The following is a 17714-nucleotide window of genomic DNA, read 5'->3' on the forward strand; positions in this document are numbered from 1 at the left end:
CTTGAACCAGCTCCCATAGAGCTAGCTCGAGTGTAAATAGCAATATATCCATGATAGCACGGGTAGCAAGAATGGAGGCATGGCTGAGCCATGCTGTGTACATACCCCCTGGTTTCAGGCAGGTTTGTGCTTGGCATGGCTTCTGCTGCTGCTACCCATGTTACTGTGGCTACACAGCAATTTATATTATATGAACTGGTGTGGGTATGTGTACATGAGCAGGGGAATCACACCTCTAGATAATAGTATAGACATAGCCAAGTCTTGAGATGATTTTCACCATTTCTCTCAGATGGGGACTTTGCCACAGGTATCCAGGCCACATTGATCTCCAGAGTGCTTTATCATAAAGCCTTCTGAATTGGGCTGCTTTTCTAAAAACTGCTCAGAAGCTACAGCTGGTGTAGAAGGGGTGGGCCACTCTCCTAGGGCTAGTAGCTGGTGAACCAGTGTCCCATAATCCTCTGATCCCTCTGAGGGTTACCAAAAGAAACTGCACCATCTGCTCAAGAAACTCCCTGAAAAAGCACAAGAACAAATCCGCACAGACACACCCCTAGAATTCCGATCAGGAGTATTCTATTTGCTACCCAAGATCCATAAACCTGGAAATCCTGGACACCCCATCATCTCAGGCATTGGCACCCTGACAGCAGGATTGTCTGGCTATGTAGACTCCCTCCTCAGGCCCTATGCTACCAGCACTCCCAGCTATCTTCGAGACACCACTGACTTCCTGAGGAAACTACAATTCATCAGTGATCTTCCTGAAAACACCATCCTAGCCACAATGGATGTAGAAGCCCTCTACACCAACATTCCACACAAAGATGGGCTACAAGCCGTCAGGAACAATATTCCCGATAATGTCACGGCAAACCTGGTGGCTAAATTTTGTGACTTTGTCCTCACCCATAACTATTTCACATTTGGGGACAATGTATACCTTCAAATCAGCGACACTGCTATGGGTACCCGCATGGCCCCACAGTATGCCAACATTTTTATGGCTGACTTAGAACAGCGCTTCCTCAGCTCCCCTAATGCCCCTACTCTACTTGCGCTACATTGATGATATCTTCATCATCTGGGCCCATGGAAAAGAAGCCTGTCATAAATGTAAAGGGAAGGGTAACCACCTTTCTGTATACAGAACTATGAAATCCCTCCCAGCCAGAGGCACCTGTAAAGGGTTAAGAAGCTAAGATAACTTGCTGGCACCTGACCAAAATGACCAACGAGGAGACAAGTTACTTTCAAAGCTAGAGGGGAGGAACAAAGGCTCTGTCTGTCTGTGGGATGCTTTGCCAGGAACAGATCAGGAATGCTCTTCATAACTCCTCGGAACTTCTGTTAAGTTAGTAAGTAATCTAGCTAGAAATGCATTAGATTTCCTTTTGTTAAATGGCTGGTAAAATAGGTGGTGCTGAATGGAATGTATATTCCTGCTTTTGTGTCTTTTTGTAACTTAAGGTTTTGCCTAGAGGGATTCTCTATGTTTTGAATCTAATTACCCTGTAAGGTATTTACCATCCTGATTTTACAGAGGTGATTCTTTTACTTTTTCTTTAATTAAAATTCTTCTTTTAAGAACCTGATTGCTTTTTCATTGTTCTTAAGATCCAAGTGTTTGGGTCTGTGTTCACCTATGCAAATTGGTGAGGATTTTTATCAAGCCATCTCCAGGAAAGGGGGTGTAGGGCTTGGGGGGATATTTTGGGGGGAAGACGTCTCCAAGTGGGCTCTTTCCTGTTCTTTGTTTAATACGCTTGGTTGTGGCAGCATACGGTTCAAGGACAAAGCAAAGTTTGTACCCTGAGGAAGTTTTTAACCTAAGCTGGTAAGAATAAGCTTAGGGGGTCTTTCATGCAGGTCCTCACATCTGTACCCTAGAGTTCAGAGTGGGGAAGGAAACTTGACAAAGCCCTTGAGGAATTCCACCATGATTTCAACAATTTCCATCCTACCATCAACCTCAGCCTGGACCAGTCCACACAAGAGATCTACTTCTTGGTCATTATGGTGCTAATAAGCGATGGTCACATAAACATCACCCTACACCGGAAACCTACTGACCGCTATGCCTACCTACATGCCTCCAGCTTTCATCCAGACCATACTACATGATCCATTGTCTTCAGCTAAGCTCTACGATACAACCACATTTGCTCCAACCCCTCAGACAGAGACAAACACCTACAGGATCTCTATCAAGCATTCTTACAACTACAATACCCACCTGCTGAAGTGAAGAAACAGATTGACAGAGCCAGAAGAGTACCCAGAAGTCACCTACTACAGGACAGGCCCAACAAAGAAAATAACAGAACACCAGTAGCTATCACCTTCAGCCCCCAACTAAAACCTCTCCAATGCACCATCAAGGATCTACAACCTATCCTGAAGGACGACCCCTCACTCTCACAGATCTTGGGAGACAGGCCAGTCCTTGCTTACAGACAACCCCACAACCTGAAGCAAATACTCACCAGCAACCACACACCACACAACAGAACCACTAACACAGGAACTTATCCTTGCAACAAAGCCCGTTGCCAACTGTGTCCACATATCTATTCCGGGGACACCATCATAGGGCCTAATCACATCAGCCACACTATCAGAGGCTCGTTCACCTGCGCATCTACCAATGTGATATATGCCATCATGTGCCAGCAATGCCCCTCTGCCATTTACATTAGCCAAACTGGACAGTCTCTACGTAAAAGAATAAATGGACACAAATCAGACATCAAGAATTATAAGATTCAAAAACCAGTTGGAGAACACTTCAGTCTCTTTGGTCATTTGATTACAGACCTAAAAGTGGCAATTCTTCAACAAAAAAACTTCAAAAACAGACTCCAATGAGAGACTGCTGAATTGGAATTAATTTGCAAACTGGATACAATTAACTTAGGCTTGAATAGAGACTGGGAGTGGATGTGTCATTACACAAAGTAAAACTATTTCCCCATGTTTATTCCTCCCCCCTGCCCCCCCCCACCCCCGGTTCCTCACATGTTCTTGTCAGCTGCTGGAAATGGCCCACCTTGATTATCACTCCAAAAGGTTTTTTTTCCCCCAGCTCTCCTGCTGGTAATAGCTCACCTTACCTGATCACTCTTGTTACAGTGTGTATGGTAACACCCCTTGTTTCATGTTCTCTGTTTATGCAAATCTCCCTACTGTATTTTCCACTGCATGCATCCGATGAAGTGAGCTATAGCTCACGAAACCTTATGCTCAAATAAATTTGTTAGTCTCTAAGGTGCCACAAGTACTCTTTTTCTTTTTGCGGATATAGACGAACACGGCTGCTACTCTATAATCTGCCCTGGCTCTCTACTTACTTTCAGGTTCAGTTCAAGCCTCACTACTGAACTTGTAAGCCCAATGTGGTTTGGGTTAATTATGTGAGAGATTGTCCTTTCTCTGTCACATCAACTGAGGCTGCAAAGGGTCAGACAGTAATATCATTAGCAGCCTGTCAAACTGATTTCCAGTTATCTGAGTACTTGTGACATGCTGAGCCCACACCAGTAGAAGTACTATTTCCGAAACTTAGAGTCCTGTGCCTCTTTATTGCACTTTATCACAGTATTACACTAATCAATTTAATGTAATTCTGCTGGAGACCAAGAAAAAGACCATGACCTTAGCTCTTCTATTTTGAATTCCACTAGGCTAAGTGTGATGTATTCATTATATTTTATTTTTAAATTAAGGGTCATATTTTCAGCCTGGCCCTAACCAACCTCCAATTCTTTTTTGTTTGTTTGTTTATATCTGCAGTTGTAAAGGTTTTTGTTTTGTTTTTTTAAGTTAAGTGTTTGCACATTGGAATTATTTGCAGATACAATTTGTCATTCATAATTTTTAGTCACAAACAGATAGTAAGTCATCTATATAGCACGAAATGTGCCTGCAGTTATTTGAGCCTGCAAACTATGAATGTAAAAGATGGAGACTGCTGGTTGCAAATCATGCCCTATGTTCATAACAAAGCACCAGGAAAATTTTTCAAAATTTGCTTTGTACTACATGTATATTTTCAGTACAGTCAAGAAGTCTTCAGACAGGTCTAAGCCTATACGAAAAATGAGGCTTTGGATAAGCAGCTCAAGGAAACAGGATACACATTGCTATATGGAGACACTGTAAATCTTCAGGCTATTTTTCACTGGAGAGTTAACCAAGGCTCTAATGTGGATGTTGCCCCTATCTTCCTTCCTGTCCATAAACAGAATCCCCTCACTGGAGTGGTGGTGGTTTCTACCTGGCCTAGTTGACACAGCTGGGGCCGTGGGCTAAACCTCTACTACTGATTTTGCCTATGCTGGTAACCCACCTACTTTGCAGTGTGGACCCAAGCTCAATCACACAAATACTGATAGTCCTCCAATGCCTTCCCACAATTCCCCCCATGTGCTCAGAATGACAAACACGTTCCCCCCACAATTCACTGGGAAAAAATCATAGATCTGCTCAGCTTATTGCAGCACAAAGAACCACAGGATAGTAGGCCCCCAGAAGTTGTAGTGACACATATGGGGGAATGCAGTGCCAGTGAGGACACAGTAACTGGAGCATCTTTTTGCAGTGTGATTGCTCACATGTAGGCAAGGCTAACGCAAGAACCAATTACCTGAGTTAACTCGGCAATGAAGACATGTCCTTAGTTAGCTGGGAGACTGCATAGATTACAATTTATCTTACTTCTCCCTTCCCACCCCCCAGAAAAAAAAATAATTTGGGCTAATCTAGGTAATAAGCACATGTCTATTAGTAAGTGGATATGATAGATTACAGGCGACTGGAGACTTCCAAAATTCTCAGCAGCTCCCATTGTTCGGTGCCTAAATGGGAGCTGTTGGGTGCTAAGGTCCTTTAAAAATCTGGTACATAGAGAATTGCCTACATTGGAGACATAGATATATAATAATATCTAGACAGTGGTGATATTCTTGAGTTAACTGCAGAACCATGTGGTAAATTGCATGTGCAATGCCCCTTTAACTACCTCTTCTGCACTGTGCCGACTTACCTATCTCCCATAGGATGACTTCTAAAAATCCCAACTGCTCCACAGCAATTTAGCATGTGTGTATGTGTAATGTAGAAACATGATGCTGTACTAAGTAATGAATGACTGAAACCTATATGAGATGAGTTCTTATAGAAATGAATTATTTTCTTCTGTAAAGTGTTCATATATGGATAATATCAAGGCATTTATATATAAATGCCAACTACAGTGATGTATGTTGTAGAAATGCCTATAAATAAATAAAATGCCACCTAAGGTCAAGATATGTTGCAGCTGGGTTTTCCAGTTGAACAAGATAAATTTGATGCCAAGAGTCAGTATCCTGAATAGTCCTTGTGAGCAGTACATTGCAGGAAGGTAGAAAGCCTGTGTGTTTTAAGAATGTAGAATGGTGGGAAAAAGATATTAGGAACATTTTTAATAAGGGCAATGATCCCAGAAACTCTTGTTGAGAAGACATGAGCTTCTTTAGAACTATCCAATCCTGTTCCCTTTGAAAGCACTGGCAAAATCTTCAGTGATTTCAGTGGGACCAGGTTCAGGCTCACAGTGATTAGCCAAATGGTCTGTAATTCTGGCCAATCAAGTGTGTTTTCATTTCTGATTCAGAGCATGCCCCTTCTTTCAGTGTCATAGACACTGTATTGCTTTCTAAATACATTTTCTTTCCCATTGTATATTCAGTGCAATAAGGTTAATCATGATGAACCAATGTGTTATTAATGTAATATATATTTTCATATGAACTTTGATAAATGAACCATTGTTGTAAAGTTTTCCCTCCTTTCATCCTGTTCTTGATCCTGTCCTTTTATTGTATTTTAACATTCACTTCCAATTTTTAAATGTTTTTTTTGGTATGTTGTCAGGACATGAATAAACTAACACTTCTCAGGTTTGGGGATATCATCCAAGAATTTGTCCAGTTAGACTGCTTGACTGATTAAATATTTTTCACTACTTTCACATTGGTATGGTTTATACTTCAACACAGGAAGAGCAGACCCAATAAATCAATACTTTCAAAAAGGTTTTACTATTTAAGCCCTGATCCTGCAAAGAATTGTGCATGTGCTTACCTTTACACACTTGCAGTAAATGAGACTACTCAGTGCATAAAGATAACCTGTGTAAGTCATTGCAAGATTGGGGCCTATCATTTTCCTTGCCATGGTCTATCAAATGGCATTTACAAAAAAACAAATACCTTGGAAGCCTGTACCTTAATCCTTCAGATACCATTTTGCAGAAGATGACAATTTGACTAGGACTCTTAGACACTCTGGTAATATAATAATAAGGGGCAGAGAGTCCTGTCTGAGGGTCCTCTAGACATTGCTTGGTGGTGCTGAAGACTTGGTGGTTGAGCACGCTGCTGGGAATACCCAGAACTGCGAGCCTCTGTTACCTCTCTGCCTCAGCAAGAGTGAGTTTTGCTGGAGATTAGACTGTGTCAACTCCCTGTCTCACCAGACTGTCTTCCTCATCAGCAAACTCCTCAAGGGTCTTTTGGCTCAACCTTGCTAGCAGGTAACTAGATAACTTCATCCCCGAGCTCCTCAGAGATGTTTCTTTCTAATGCACAGCCTCTATCACTGTACATTCATAAAGGATACTAAGTTTGCTGCTCTGTTAGTCAGTACATCCCAGCTTATTAATTTAACTGGGGAAAATACACCCTTCCCTTCAAACACAGCATTGAATTGGTTTATGGTAAAAGTAAAACAAGTTTATTAACAAAAGAGCATGGATTACGTGATACTAAGTAAAAGAAATAAAGGCAGAGATGGTTACAAGCAAATACAAGTGAAAAACACACATTTAATTTAGCAAGATACAGCCCTTTGTTCAAGATGGTTTCTTTTACCCATAGTTTCCTTTCTAGTTTTTTACCGGCCGGCAAGGCCAGGTCCCATTACAGAGATCAAATCACTTGGTTTCTTTGTCTCTTAAGGTAAAGGATAAAGGTGGAGAATCTTTCTGTTCCTTATACCCCCAAAGGGAAATCTTTGTCTGGGAGGGCTCCTGTGGATTCAGTATCCTGTATCTCTCTGCGGTGGAGGATCCATGTTTATTCTTTATCTTTTAAATTCAGGAACAGCATAACCACCCTGGCTTATCTTGACAGCTTGGTTTTCGCTAATATGTACATTGAGGTAAACCCACATTCCTTTGTCTAGCACAGACCTGTTTATGACCTTTACCTGAGCTAGGCTTTCTTGTCTTACACATGTTCTAGTAACACCATACAGAGGGTATTCATAACTTCACATATTAAGTTAACAGATGCATTTTATTAATAACCAGTTCAATATTACCTTTCATGTGATACCTCATAAGGCACAGTTTATACAAATATTGTTGTAGTAATGTATAAGATGTGAATATAGCCATGTCTAGGGTAACCAAGGTCCATAACAAAACTATGAATAAAATGAACATACGTGTATGCCCTATGGTTAGTTGCTTGGATACCAAGGTGAGATGCACCAGGCAAAAATTCTAAAATAGAATCCCTGAGCTACAATTTGCCGAAAATAATACAGCTGTAGTATAATCCATAATAGGCCATCCACTATCTACATTTTACCCCATATAACTAACATATAACATGAAAATCAAATTTGACAAGCAAGATCAGTTTTAACCATATTTTGGACTAGAATATCCATGTCTTTGATCACTCAAAATAGTAAAAGTAAGAGGTATTCAGAAAGATGTGGATAATCCTGGTGACAAAGAGATATTATTATCATTTTACATAGTTTAGGTAAAATCCTGCTTCACTGAAGTTAATGGGAAATCTGCCATAGATTCCAATGAGGCCAGGATTACTTTACGTAAATATGAGAATGTGAAGGGGGAATATGTATGTTTGGTTTCTCTATGCTTTTAGGAATACATTGCATCTTTTCACACTGTGCCCTCATTTGGAACATGAAGGAATAGAGCACACTAAGATCACAGGTCGCTTTCTCTAGGCTCCTCCCTTCTCCCTTGGGTGGAAGCAGTGCTCTGCTTTGCAGCTGGGGGATTGATTAGGCCGTGATTGTTTGAACTTATTGACAAGGGGGAACAGAAAGGATGCTGTGGGGGTGGAAGAAGCCCAGTGAGTATCCAGCCCTGAGACAGAGTCCTCATGAGGTGCTAGCCAGGTTATACCCTCCTGCAGTGATGTGGAAAGATTGCTGTTAGATATCACCTCCAGTTCTCTCTCCACATCAGAGAGAGAAGTGATTTAAGAATTTTCTTGCTTCTTTTCTTTTTTACTCACCATTATTTTTTAAAGTTCAGCTTGGGGATTTCCAACACACACAACATTATGAAAGTAAGTGTTGTTCCTTGATATAAATGGCAACACCAAATTCCAACCTTGATGGTTGAATGTTAAGAGGTATGTTTTGCAAGTAGATGCAGTGATGACCACAGGTTGTGCTTGCCTTGCCCATGACAGCATATTTTGCAAAATGTATTTTTGTTTGTTTAATAAGCTTTCTAAGGCAGCTGAGCTTCATGGAAGAGATTGCATTTTTTAATTTGTTTAAAAGTATAACTCCATCCTGAAAGATCAAGTTTGCTGCAGGCCACCTTAGTAGCCTATCAGGGGGTCAGAGATATCCAAACCTGACTTGAGGTGATAGAACAATATAGTGGAGGTTACGTAAAGGCTCCGCTGGTTTGGAGATGGTTAGTTTTAAACTTTATTTCTGGTGCACAAGGGACTTGGTTTAGCCAAATGTGTGCAATGTGAATATGAGGGAGTTATTACCCTTCAAAAGATCAGATATTTGTTTGCCCATCACTAATTCTAAAAGAGAAATCACACAGCATTTTGGAAGATATATAGAACCCATGAGAGCTCAGTTACAGTCCCAGAATGTTCTGTGAAAGTGGTGGGATGAAAAGGCTAAATGATCATTTAAATCTTTTAAATCATAAAATCTGCAGGATCAGATAAGACCTGTCAAATCTTTTTTTAAAATAACGTAGCTGAAGTCAACATACTTAGATCTACTTACCACGATGTCTTCACTGTGTTAAGTCAATGGCTGATGCTCTCCCATCAACTCCGCCTGCGCCTCTCGCCCTGGTGGAGTACCGGAGTCAATGGAAGAGCACTTGGTGGTCGATTTATCTCATCTAGTAGATGCGATAAATTGACCCCAGCTGGATCAGTCTCTGCCCATCGATCCAGTGGGTAATGTAGACAAGCCCTAAGTGTCTCACAAGAAACCCTCTCCTGCAATATGGAGCACCAGAAGTTTCTTGCTAAACAAGCTTGTGCTTGTAAAACAATGCTGGTGTCAGCATTCACACTCAAGACAAGAATTTCAGGTTCTCTTTCAAGTTCCACCAAATACATCTGAGGACACATTAATAATCTGATTCTTGACACTTTGTTACCCCTTTCCCATATAATAGTCAGTGCTTGATCCCCTAGTACAAGTATCTACTTGTTGGCTTTTTGGTTACATAGCTGAATCATTCTCAGCTTTATACAGTCAATAGTACTCTCTAAGGAATGGAAGACTAGTTATTTCAGACCCAGTATTGCAGTGATTGACTTGGATGGCTTTTGAATAAAATTCAAGGGGCCAGTAGGAATCGGGGCTTGGTAAATGTCTGTATTTCCAATTTTCTACTGAAATGGAGCTCACTCCAAAACACTGAGACTTTACTGTTTCTTGCTTAACAAAGGTGCCACAAGTACTCCTTTTCTTTTTGCGGATACAGATTAACACGGCTGCTACTCTGAAACCTGTTTCTTGCTTGTGACCTAACATTTGTCCAAGCATGTACTCTGGTGTCTAGCAAAAGTCCAGCTATCACAAACTGTTTAAAAAGAAAAATAATAAATAAAGGATAGAGGCAGTGGAACAAAGAGCTTTGGGAAGTTTGTCCAATAATATCAGAGATCAGCAGTTTCGATTTTAATTTTATAGCTTTCAGTATTTTTTTTTCTGAATTGAGGAATGAATGCTGTGTATTTCTGTCATTTTCCTTGATTTGCTATTCTTGCTTTTCACTCAGTTCTCTAGAATCTTATTGATTCCTACATTAAGAGTTTGAGACCTTTTCTCACCTCTTCCTTATGGCCTCTGCAATTTGATTTCTAAAAAATCGATATACTGTAAATGGAGATGTTACTATTCTCTGCTTGCCAAATTTAAAAAACCCAAAGCAAATAAAAAATCTGACAAAGAATGAGTAACTTACAGAAGAATTTCACAAGGACGTCCAAATGTTTTCAGCATGCCAGAATAGGGCTCGGACAACAAATTATGTATACTGTAAAACTGGTGGGAAAAAACTTTGACAGGACCATTTTCCACTGGAAAATGCAGTTTTATTGAAATTCAAATGCTTCACAAAACCATGTTGATTTTGCTTACATTTTGTTGTGTAAAACACTGTCAAAACATCCCAATTCAACACATGGGCAAAGTATTTCACTTTTTCATTTTGCAACTACTTTTTGTTTCAATTTTTATTTTGTATTGTATATTGTAATTTTAAAATTGGAATGAAGCATTTTGAATCTGATTTTGTTTTTGAGATTTTAGCATTTTTCAAGTTTTCTTCTGAATTGGAACAAACACAAATTGCAAATCTCAAAAGCCTTCATAAAAGGGAATTTCTGTCCTCTTCTCCATTGTAGTACACAGCATTTGTCTTTCCTGTTTCAGGAGGTGTATATTTGGTTGCAGGCTCTATACTTTGTTTTTCATATTTACAAGGACTCCAACCATTATATGATAGATGCTCAATGTTAATTTAACAGTCTAAATACTAAATTTCTGAACTGTCAAAAACAAACACAAACCCCCCTCCACTCACACTATACAAAAAGAAAGCATCCTGTCTTCTGCAGATTCAGGGGAAGCTCTCCTGTCCTAGTGCTAAAGGAAGAGAGGTTTCTAGTTTAGAATAAAAATCATAGTAACCCAGGCTTTTTATATATTATTGTATCTCCTATGTAGGGGGATGTTCAAGGTTTTTAAAAGTGCAAAAGAAAAAAAGTGGAAACATTTATACTAGACTTAACAAGTAACTAGCAAAAGTAGCTGCTGGATTGCCCATGGAATCAATAGTGAGCATTGTGTAAATCAGAAACCTTAATTCAAGTTATCTGAGCATTCAGGCAAGCCAAATTGCAACCAATTTTGGCTCATTTCTACCCTTAGATATTGACAGTGCAAAGTAGGGATATCTATGTGGTTTGGGACAAATAGACTTTGATTACCTTGGGTCCTTTTGCTGGTTCAGGAAGAGTTATGCATAGGTCTGGATTAACCCATTTCTGGACCCTAGGTAAACATTCACTTCTGGGGGCCCCCTTCAAATATGAATAACAATAAAGAGCCAATAAATGGAAAGAAGGGAAAAATACATTTGCATGATATTCCCTCCCATACATCTCACCACAGTAAATTCCCATTCCAGCCTGTTCACTTCCTTCTCCAGCAGCAACAGGTGGTTTCTTTACCAAGTGCTATCCTCTGTCCTTTACTCTGTTGGGAATGGCAAAGTAAGTCTCAGCTGTGTGTCTGGCTCTGTCCACTCATCCACTGGTACAGATTTGTGTGTTTATTGAAAGAAGGTCACTTACTTAATTGAGTGGTGGTGTGATCTTGCATATGGGGTCATAAGACCACTTGGATTTGCTCGTCTGCTCCTCTCTCATGATGGAGAAAACCCTGAGGCAAATTTGAGTGATGCTGTGAGTGCAATCCCATTTTCTAGGTGGCAACACCAGGGGCTCAAGTAAGGGACCTTCTTTGTTTGTTTGTTTTTAATAATCACCCTTCCTCTCCAGAATATGGGACCTAAGCAAGTACCTAGTTTGCTTATGAGTTAACCTAGCCCTAGTTATGCACACTCACATTCTCAAAAAAAAAAAGGGACCTCAGTCATGTACTGCATAGTTTAGTTAGTGTTCTGACTCTAGTACATAGTTGAATTAATTCCTGATTTAAAAAAATCCTTCCCGTAGTTCTCAAAATTCATTGAGGTGATTGAGAAGGGTTTGACCATTGAGTGTTACCTTTCCCAGAATCTCTGCAGTGTATCAGGTTAGAATCATCCCACAATGACTGGGTTACTTCAGGTCAGTGGTTCTCAAACTTTTGTACTGGTGACCCCTTTCACAGAGCAAGTCTCTGAGTGCGATCCCCCCTTATAAATTAAAAATCACTTTTTTATATATTTAACACCATTATAAATGCTGGAGGCAAAAAGCAGGGTTTGGGGTGAAGGCTAATACCTCATGACGTTCCCCCCCCCCATTTAATAACCTGGTGATCCCCTGCGGGGTCCTGACCCCCAGTTTGGGAACCCATGCTTTAGGTGGTGTCTTCTCTCAGAACCCTGATTAAAACCTCTGGAGACTTAATCTGGTTCTTAAAATCCATTTTTCCATACTGAGCCCTTTGAACCTCTGAATTATTCCTTTATATCTTCTCTCCTGGGAAGTTCATTGTCTAGTGCAGAGGTGGCCAACCTGTGGCTCTGGAGCCACATGCGGCTCTTCAGAAGTTAATATGCGGCTCCTTGTACAGGCACCGACTCCGGGGCTGGAACTACAGGCGCCAACTTCCCAATGTGCCGGGGGATGCTCACTGCTCAACCCCTGGCTCTGCCACAGGCCCTACCCCCACTCCACCCCTTCCTGCCTCCCTCCCCTGCAGTGACCTCGCTCCTCTCTCGTCCCCCCCCCCCCCCAGAGCCTCCTGCATGACACGAAACAGCTGATCGGGAGGTGCAGGGAGGTAGGAGAAGCACCAGTGGGTAGGAGACGCTGGGAGTCGGGGGTAGGGGAGCTGATGGGGGCTGCTGATGTATTACTGTGGCTCTTTGGCAATGTACATTGGTAAATTCTGGCTCCTTCTCAGGCTGAGGTTGGCCATCCCTGGTCTAGTGGGTGTAAACTCAGTGAGAAGAACCCGCTAATTAATCATCTATAATTCCTAAGATCTGAGGTGCTTGCAGATACTTTCTGGGACAAACATTGTTGTTTGTTTTCCACATCATGAGCAAATAAGTGCAGACTTCCATCTGAAACATCCCTGGGTTGGAGGGAAATATCTCTACTCTTCATTAGTGACAGTTAAGGAGGACCATACAGGTGTTGGCCATGACCTGAAAAAAATGGATGGGTAAGAGGATTTTGGTTTGCTTTTTAACCCTAATTTACAGTTTGGTGGTGGGAGGGAAGGAGACATAAATGCACCAACAAACCTATATTTTGGTATGTACAAAGGCAGGTGCTTGAATAAACAAGTGATTATGCTGCAAATGTTTTGTTGGGTCTAATTGAAAATGGGAGACTTATAATAATGGAAGCTGTCTGGAAAGATGGGATTAATTAGATCTTATTTATATAAAAACAATGTGTAACAAATTGTTCTTGTCCTGCATTGGTGCTTCCAGAAGTTTTAAAAGTCAGGCCTTGTCTACACTGGCAAGTTTCTGCGCAGTAAAACAGCTTTCTGCATTGTAACTCCCGAGGTGTACACACTGCCAAGCCACTTAGTGTGCAGAAACCACGCAGCTGCAGCGCTGTAAAAAAACACTCCGATGAGAGGCATACAGCTTTCTGCACCAGGGCTACAGTGCCATGGTGCCAGTGTAGACACCCTGGTCGATTACAGTGCTGCGATTGTCCTCTGGGAGGTGTTCCACAATGCCTGTTCTTGCTTCTGTGGTCATCAGTTTGAACTCTACTCTTCTGCCCTCAAGTGACCAACTGTGACCCACTCCTTAAATTACTTGAGAATTTTGAAAGTCCCCTTCCTGTTTGCTTGATGACGTGTGCAGTGGTCTCAGTGCATCCTTCCAGCTGACCATGCCTGCTCCACACACCAGGTGATCCCCTGCTTGGAGCAATGCTGGGCTCCTGGACCTCATCAGCATTTGGGGAGAGGAGGCTGTCCAGTCCCAGTTGTGCTCCAGCTATAGGAATTATGATACCTATGGCCAAATTTCACCATGCATGCCATGACCAGGGCACACTGCAGTGCAGGGTCAAAGTGAAGGAGCTGCAGAATGCCTACCACAAGGCACAGGAGGCAAACCACCACTCTGGTGCTGTGCCCATGAGCTGCCAGTTTTACAAAGAGCTGGACCTGATGCTCAGTGGTGATCCCACCTCCACTGCAAAGGCCACTGTGGATACTTTACTGGCTCACATGCCAGTTGAGAGTGGACCGAGCCAGGAGGAGAAAATCTTGGATGAAGATGTGGAGTGGAAGAGGGACCCAGAGGCGGAGGATGACTAGGAGGTCAGAGATGCATGCAGCCAGGAGCTCTTCTCTACTCCAGAGGAGGCTAGCCAGTCACAGCTGTTGGAGTTTGGCAAAGTACAAACAGGAGAGGAGGCCTCTGGTAAGTGGCTTTGATTTTGGGAATTGCTGAAGTGAGTTGTTGGGAGCAGGAGGGTTGCAGAAAGCAGGCTTGTGTCTGTATGATGCACGTACCACCACATGTGTCGTCTGAGCGATGGAACAGGGTGTTGATTGACTCCCTAACTTCACAGGAACCTGCCTCAGAGATCTCCAGGAAACTCTCATGGAGTTACTGGGCAATCAGCTGCTGCTGGTTCTTTGGCAGAGCTGCTTTGTTTCTTACCCCATTAAGGGTAACTTTCACGTGCTACTCTGCCACCACACGGGGCGGGACGGGGACCATTCCTGCACACAGATGAGCCACATAAGGGCCAGGGCAGAAGCCACAGTTTTGGAAAAGACCCTCCCTTGATTTCCTGCTCACCTTCAGCAGTGAGGTATCTTCTATAATGAACACAGCCTGTGGAAAATGTGGGGACAGGAATGATTTATAAGTCTCCCCCACCCCCACCCCTACAGTGCTGGCTCTTCCCAAGAGCCACATGCCTAGCATACAGTAAGGTCCTGGAACACTGATTTCCCTTGCCCCTGCAGTTACTCACCATTTTGGGGGTCTTGTGGCTCATGTGTGCTTGCCTGGGGTCAGCCAGTTAGTGATAGTTATATGAATAGTGGCTGTGTTTTAAATCACTGAATCAGTGGTATGAATTTGTGGCTTCACAGAGATGGCCTTGGAAGCCCAGCCTCCCTCTTTGTTATTGCCGGCTGAATGGCTGTGCAGAATTAGAAAGCAGCCATGAAGAACTAAGGAGGAGTTTCTGCATGATGTCATAATGCACTCTGCAGCTGAAAAACAAGAATGGAAGGTATGGTGGGACAGCGAGAACAGGGATAGAAAGGAGAATGTGGCGTTCCAGAACGAAGCCATGGAGCGGGCTGTTAAATGTTATGGAGCACCAAATGGACGCACTCCAGGTGCTACTAGCTCTTCAAACCAAGCAGCTCCATGCCCAACCTCCCCCGCAGCCACTGTCATAAAACTCTTTCCCATGCTTCCCCCAGACACCACCAACACACTCTTTTCAAGCTCCTGGCTCCAGTCTGTATTCGTGACATTCCACTCCTGCCCATCAGAGTCCAGCACTGCGAACTCCCAGTACCCACTGCACTTAACACCCAGTTTAGCCCTGCTGAAGTACAGTACCCACTCCAAAGGAGAAGGTTGGATATGATACCTGTACATCCACAAATATTTAACCAACCCAGGACCACACCTCCTCCTGGGACCCTCCCTTCCCCCATCCCCATCAGTGCTGATGTGTTTTTTTTTTGTTTCTCTCCTCCGTTTGTTGTTTTTTAATAAAACAATTGTTATGGTTTGAAAGCAATCTTTATTCCATCAATTGAAAGCAAACAGATCCCTTCAAAGCAACAGGCAATTTTCTTAAACCTTCACATCGTCTGCACCAATCACAATCACCTCCTAGCATTACAAGCACTGTATTCCCGAGCATTGCAATAAATATTAGTGGCTTTCAGCTTCCAATTGCTGCCTCAAGGCATCCCTGATCCTTATGGCCCTGTGCTGCACCCCTCTAATAGCCCTGGTCTCTGGCTGTTCAAATTCAGCCTCCAGGCACTAAGCCTCAGTAGTCCAGCCCTGAGTGAAGCTTTCACTCTTCCCTACACAAATATTATGGAGTGTACAGCATGCGGCTATAAGCGTAGGAATATTGTCATCGGCCAGGTCCAGCCTCCCATATAGGCAGCACCAGTGGGCCTTTAAACTGGCAAAAGCACACACAACAGTCATTCTGCACTTCCTCAGCCTGTTGAACAGCTCCTTGCTGCTGTCGAGCACGGCATTAAGGGGTAGGCGGGGTCTCCCAGGATCACAATGGGCATTCTGACTTCCCCATAGTGATCTTCTAGTCTGGGAAGAAAGTCCCTGCTCACAGTTTCCTGAACAGGCCAGTGTTCCAAAAGATGTGTGCATCATTCACCTTTCCAGACCAGCCTGTGTTAATGTCAGTGAAACACCCATGGTGATCCACAAGCACCTGGAGAACCAATGTAAATTACCCCTTCCGATTAATGTACTCAATGGCTCGGTGGTCTGGTGCCAGAATTGTAATATGTGTGCCATATATCGCCCCTCCATAGTTAGGGAAGCCCACTTATGCAAAGCCATCCACATCATGCACGTTGCCCAGAGTCACGGTCATTCAGAGCAGGATGCAATTAATGGCCCTGCATACTTCCATCAACATGAGTCCAATGGTCGACTTTCCCACTCCGAACTGGTTAGCGACCAATCGGTAGCAGTCTGGAGTAGCCAGCTTCCACAGTGCAATCGCCATGTGCTTCTCCAATGGCAGGGCATCTCTCACTCTTGTGTCCTTTCGCCGCGGACGAGCTCAGCATACAGTCCCATGAAAGTGTCTTCCCTCATCCGGAAGTTCTGCAGCCACTGCTAATCATCCCAGACATGCATGATGATGTGATCCCACCACTCAGTGCTTATTTTCCGAGCCCAAAAGCAGCATTCCACTGTGGTCAGCACCTCCGTAAATGCCACAAACAATCTCAGGTCATAGCTATTACACGTGGCGAGATCAATGTCAAACTGCTCTTGCCTTTGTAATTTAAGGAATAAATCCATTGCCACTTGTGATGTGTTAGTAAGAGTGAGTAGAATATTGGCAACAGTTCAGGATCCGTTCTTGCAGACCGAAGAAGCAGAGCAGAGCGCATAGTACACAAACCGTCGAAAGATGGCGCCAAATGCGGACAGAAGCACAGGGATTTCTTGGATGTGAAGTAATGCATCATGGGGCATTGGGATAGGACCCAACATGTCCCACAACCCCTTCTGCCTTCCCAGAACTCTTAGCAGCAGAAGAGGAAGAGACGCTCTGTGGGATAGCTGCCCAGAGTGCACCACTCCGAATACCGCTGCAAGTGTGAACACGCTATTGCACAGGCAGCTGACAGTGTGAACACACAACAGCAGTTTCCCTTCAGTGCTCTCTGAGTGGCGCTTAACTGCCGGCGCTGTAACTCTGCCAGTGTAGATGTACCCTCAGTATTTAGTAGGCAGTCTAACCAAGCTTTATACTCCCAACTTAAACTTGCAGAAGGGAGGCAGGCTTAAATTTCAAAGGCTCTGGCAAGATCTTTTCCTTTGGTGAATGCCAAGGGATACAAGGCTACATACAGACAGCTGTAGTTCCAGGAAATTGGCTTGCCTCTTCCAACTACTCCTGGCCTCAGACAACAAAATCTGTCAAAATGTATGGCTGAGTGTGAGAGGATGCATG

Source organism: Lepidochelys kempii, chromosome 9 (assembly GCF_965140285.1).
Source record: "Lepidochelys kempii isolate rLepKem1 chromosome 9, rLepKem1.hap1, whole genome shotgun sequence".
NCBI lineage: Eukaryota > Metazoa > Chordata > Testudines > Cheloniidae > Lepidochelys > Lepidochelys kempii.